Source organism: Hyposmocoma kahamanoa, unplaced genomic scaffold (genome assembly GCF_003589595.1).
Source record: "Hyposmocoma kahamanoa isolate Upper Pololo Valley unplaced genomic scaffold, ASM358959v1 211, whole genome shotgun sequence".
Lineage (NCBI taxonomy): Eukaryota > Metazoa > Arthropoda > Insecta > Lepidoptera > Cosmopterigidae > Hyposmocoma > Hyposmocoma kahamanoa.
In genome coordinates this window covers 939,580-945,860 of record NW_020653732.1, presented here as the reverse complement: position 1 = coordinate 945,860, position 6,281 = coordinate 939,580, and positions in this window count along the sequence as shown.

Genomic DNA, 6,281 nt, shown 5'->3' with positions numbered 1-6,281 from the left:
CACTGTTAGCCAATTTGCCTTAAAACTATACTCTAAACGAATAAGAATAGAGTAGAAATTTCTATATCAAACAGTTTATAATTTTAGGGCGTTTTCTCCCATTAAATTGGTGGAACAGCGTTATTGAATGACCACGCCCACTGAGATTTACTAGGGTAACCATAAAAATTTACTTACTGGGAACTTATTATAGCTTCTATAAAAATTACATTACTGCTAACAATGACCTTAACTACAAGTCCGTGTTTCAAAAGTGCAACATAATATAATGTACATTTTCTTGTATAAACATCATCGTCTCTCTCAGTTGCAAAAAGAGGGAGTTATAAATTTGATATCTATATCTGTGTGTACGTATATTTGTGATGTCGTACCTCCCAATTCGTCGTCATAGGATTCATCTTAAAGCGGTTTTTGTCTATATTTGAGGACTAATTCAGTTAAAAAAACCTATCAAGAGGCTTATAGGTGACCTGGATTTAGTAGAGGCGAAGCTGCAGAACCTTAAACACCGCCGTAAAGTTGCTTGCTTTGGCGTTCTACCGGATATATCAAAACCATCGGGTTTTTTCTTTTCATTACACGCCCATGGCTGTATTGCGAATGTCTGATGGTTTTATTTGGTGCATTATGGTCAAGTTAGCCTGCATGAACTCGTATGATACCGGGCGGTACGGGAATTACGAGTCTGGACTCCGAAAGCACTCAGCCTTCGACTTTAAGCTTCTAATAGAGTCTCATTCGTAATTCCTTACTTACCGCCCTTAATACACGATGTACTATTGTATCAGTTTCTTTATTTTAAGTTTTTTTTACATAAGAATACCTGTGTGGCCTGCACTTACTCTCCTATTTAAGCAGGTTAATTTCGTGTGTATAATATGAATAATGTGAAAAAGGTGAACCGCTTTTAAATAGTCAATAGACTGTATGGAAATTGACTTGATGTTGTAACTGACTTAATATCAGGCATTACCTTAGACTATAGAAACCAAAGGACATGTTATATTGACATATATAAAACAGACGTTATATTATGTATATGATGCATTTAGACGGTGAAAACATAAACATTTTATTGTCTTTATTTAACTACCGCGTGCCGTCGTAAGCCAAAAGAGATAGCACTACATTGATTTATGTCAAACACGGGAATCAAAAATATGTAACGTCATCTTAAATGCCAACTATTTAAATGAAATATCATAAATTGTAATACAACTTTGGATATATATATAGAATGTATACTTAAAAATTTACAATGCTGTGCCCTTACAGGGTTCATGTTTGATACTGTATGTACTAATTTATGACCTATATTTAACAATATGTATGCAATAAAACATTTGAATTCGAACTTATAAATCGAACGTCAAACTGTCGTAGGGTAAAACCGGGATAGATGCTGCAATGGGATAGGTGCCTCGTTTTCAAAAAACCTAATTTCCCCAAATCGCAACTAAAAATAATTAGTTTAAATAAGGAGTATAGACACCACTCATCAAAGTTCCTGCAGGGCTTCGTGTGGAATAGAAGCGTTTGGTTTGTGCAAGCGTTTATCTCCGCGACGAACACGACAAACGGTTCAAAATTTCAGTAAGGTTTTAAGTAAGGTAATTTACTGTTGCATAACTTTGTAAGTTATGATAAATTCCGTTTTATTTTTATTATAACTATACACTGGTTCATTAACTGCGCACCTAGGTGTCAATAATCGCTCGTTTGTATATAGCTTAGTTAAATAATAAAAGGGCATCTATCCATATCGAACAGGATAGTCGCCTCGATTTTTCGCGGTATAGGAAAAGACAAGAAAGTTAGGAAAAGAAAATAATAAAATGCATTATTTTAGTGAAAAAGACAGATAAATGATAATAGTTTAAAAGTAAGTAAAAGTAGTTTAAAGACAAATTATTCATAGTTCAAACAGCGAACATTTTTGTGTAGAATGCTTTGATAGCTACAAAAATACGAAGTGAAGTAGGTAGTAACTTTAAATACTTATATGTTTATTATTAAAGATGTAATATGAATATACAATGTATTAAAGATTACAAATAAAACATTTTATTATGAATTTTATATTTTAATCTAAAGAGCATGTATCCTTCTTAGTATTTTCATCGTGTGGCGTCTATCCATATAGGTAGGCATCTATCCTCAAAAAATAGGTTTGCAAAAAGTCAATTTCTTCAAAATCAGTAAATGTTAGATCAATAAAATCAAGTCTTAGTGTAATATAAAAGATTGAACTAGTTATATCCATAGGAATTATTCATGGTAAACTAATAATTTTTAAATTAGGAGGCCCTTTCAAAAAGTTTAAAAAAACCCGGTTTTACCCTATTAGAAATCGAACCGAAATGCCGTCACATCCGGCAAAGGCTATAAACGTTATTCACAACACAGTTATCGAATGAAAGTTACCGAACGTACTGTTGTTTATTTTAAGTAAAGTCTGGATTTTGTTCAATTTTATTTTTATATAAAAGGATCTCTTTTTTTATAATCTATTTCACCGAACAACTCCGTAAACGCTGATGGATAACGACATTCGAGAACGACATCCAATCGATCGATTCGGTTAAAATATCGAAGAGTTCTGAACAATAAAAGGTCGTAGTAGGCCCCCAGAAGTGAAACTACAAAATATTGTTTAGTTGACAAAAAATATAAAACAAATTTTTAATTTTTATCACACGATCTTTATTTATTCCTTAAATTAGTTATTTCTTCCTAAACATTTTTATAATTATACAATTTGTTTATTAGAATCATTATTAAAAATGTACACTCAATTTATTTACTACTTCTATATGGTCCGTTTAAATATTTTTTACACAAACTTTAATAGGAAGTTTATTGCTTTCAGAGCTACTGCGAGTTTTTTAATCTATTCAATAAAATAGAGATGTATCTAAAAACTTATTAAAATAACCGGTTGTCCAATTTCTTTTAGTTGAAACAAATTTATTACGATATGCAAGAATCATTGCACCATGTAAGACGTTTATTGTTATAATTATTAATACAAAGATCGAACACAGAAAAAATACCTTCGATCCGGCTGGATTCGAACCAAAGTCTTCTAGCAAATAGTTACAGATGCTATGCCAACTAAGCCACGGAAGTAGCGTATTTTCTCTGAGGTGCAAAAAAAAATGAAAAAAAAACATGAAAAGAAACCGTTTTTTTTTTCTTGAGTACTTTTTTTCTAAAAGCAAGAAAATAAAAATATGATAATATGACAATTGTATTTTTTTTACTACATCTCCTCTTTTGTTGTTAATATTATTCTTCATAGATACATTACTCAATATGAATGGGCAACACTCACAGTGTCGTCAATTTGTGGCGAATTCCCCAAATTGCGGAGAATTTCAACTCCATTTGGGCATTTTGTGAGATTGACGCTTTCCCTTTAGATAGACTTTCCCTTTTTTTTTAATCTATCGATTGCAGTTGCATCGCTACTTTGGTGGTAACTGATAAAAACACTACTTATTTATTTATCTAAGAGCGATTTATTTCTGTTATTCCATTTCACTTTTTCTGAATAAAAAAAAACCAAATTTAGAAAAAATATCAGGGCGCTGTGTTTTTTTTTCAAAAATGTGAAAATTGCAACACTGTCATGGTAGTAACCAGTGGACTTTTCTATGTGCTTGTTGCAGATCTTTGTTATGGCTTTTACCAATTTTTTTTTGCCACACGCCTTCTGTGAGAAATCTATTTCTTCACTCAACCGGTGACTCAGTCGGTACCTTTGAGACGGCGTGACCTCCTTAAATCGTCATCCTACCTTTTTATCGCCTTTTCTCCGGTTTCAGGCCACTCGTTTTTAAATTTTGAATCGTTCTTTAATCATTCTTTTGTCTTGCCATTCTGATTTTGTTTCGTTCAATCGTCACTCCCTGCTCGAACGCGAGAGCAACAATGCTGTCTAAATTTCAATTACGTCTAATTTTGATTCCTTTACCAGATTTGTAATAGCTACTACTAATGTGCCGATTTTAGTATCAATCTGTAGTTCAGTATAACTCGGCCCTTTTAGGGTGTCTACTTAATACTCATCATTCATTTGTAATGGATTAGTCAATAGAATTATATTTATATTGTGCTACCGGTACACCTTTACAGCTACCAGCAGCTGACTAAAGATGTCGCTTTAATAATTGTAATTAAGTGTGAACGTCCGAATGTTTTCTCATCATAATATTGAAAACCAAATACAAAGAACCGACAACAAGCACATAGAAAAATCGTGAGGGCCGCTGCTGGTTCGTTCCGTGGCTTAGTTGGCATAGCGTCTGGCATGGTTTGCTGGAAGATTTTGATTCGAATTCAGCGGAAGTGAAGGAATTTTTTCTGTGTTCGATCTTTGTAAAACTAGTGGAGTAATTTCACAAAAAAGAATTGAATACCATGGTGGTAAAACATTCTGACATTCAATAAATTTAATTACTAATTATTGTTTCTGAAAAACATGAAAAATCTGTATTTCCCTGCAAAAAAATTGCTTTTGTGGATCATTAAAGATATTATCATCATATTTCAACTAAAAATCTACAAATTGTTGACAACGACCCTAGAAATGTAGCTATGTAAACAGGTAAAGTCTGTTCCAATCCATGTTAAACTAAAAGTAAACAAAACTATTTTGTTAAAATTCTAAATCGGATAAGTAAGACTTTCACGTAAATTTCGGAGATTTCTACTTGATATCTCGTCACTATTTCCAACAATATTCATCGTAAAGTCGTATTTGAAAAATGGTAATCCAAAAGTGAGGTTATTTTTCAACTATACAACTATGACTTGTTTATGGATGCATCGTGCTGTACGAAAACAAACATTCGGTTCATTCAATTAAAGTTTTGTAATCGATGAGTAAATCGAAAATTTTAATCGCAATTGAACGAGTATCTAAGTGTAAGAATTTGAAGGAGAATTTAAAATTAAGATTTCGGAAATTTTAAATATGCTTTTATAGGTTATGTAAGGAAAACCGCTAGTATGACTCAATTAAACAAATCGATTCATTCAATTAATTAATTGATCTGTAGTTGGCATTGCCATTGGCCATCACTAAATCATCAGTCATTGACTTGTTTGTTTACTTTTTGTACAAAATGGATTGAAACGGAGTACAGCTAATACCACTTTGATAGCCGCAAAAACAAATTTCTGGAGTAGGTATAGCTATTCGTTTCTACGTAACATGTACGTAGTTAACCAGAAACCATTACTGTCAAACCAGAAACAGAATCCTTTTGAAAATTTGTTATATAGTGTCGCTAGCGTACCAACGTCATAAAAAACAATAAAATAATAGTATATTTTTATCAAGGGACTAAAACGAGCCAATACACTCGAGCTCTTCTGCCGTCCAGTAACTAAAACGCGGCTATAGTACCTGCACGCTATGATGGCCGTTTTAACGTTTGTCCGCTCATCAGGTTTCATATTAATTCATAACTACGTTGAAGGAGTTAATATATACATTGTTGTCAATGGTGAGGTGCAGCAAAATTTATGAATGTATAATTTTACGATACAATTCGGCATTTGTTTTTTGAAATTTCAAATTTTTTTAAATGAAATCTAATACGATACAGGATCGCTGTCCAGCTTCTACCCCCGGCAAACTCGCGTCGAAGATCAATGCAAAACAAAGCAGTTTCGAATTGACGACATATTAAGTAAACATTTTTACTTTCGTTTTATTAAAACTTTTCAATCAGCTACCCCTTGCAATACTAGTTGTAAACTTAGAATAATAACGCATAGATGATAGTTTCATATCAAACGAACTGTCACAAGTGAGGTAAAAATCAAATTCATGTAGGCGTAAGCAACTTGTATCTAAGCTCGTTGGCATGCACACTACTATACAAATAATGATGCCATGGAATAACATTTCCCTCAAAAGTGGGGAAATTGTATTTTGCTTAACTCATCATTAGTTAAAGGTGCCTACAGATTTGCCCGACATTGTATAATTATTTTGAAACAGAATAGCAAAATTGGGAGAAAGGAATCCGTTACTTTGCAACATTTTCGTGTCTTGTTGCAACGAAATTAATTTTCGGATTTAGTGAATATTTATATAAAAATACAAGTTGAAACGTGTTACTTCCTTGTGGAATGTGATGTTAGCATCTATTTTATGTTTGTCTGACGTCTTTGTACACTCATTTACCGCACATTTCGTCATTTTTAGCTAAAATTCTGGAGCTGTTCGCGGTGCAAGTTGACCTTGAGCACTGAAGGCCCGCCCG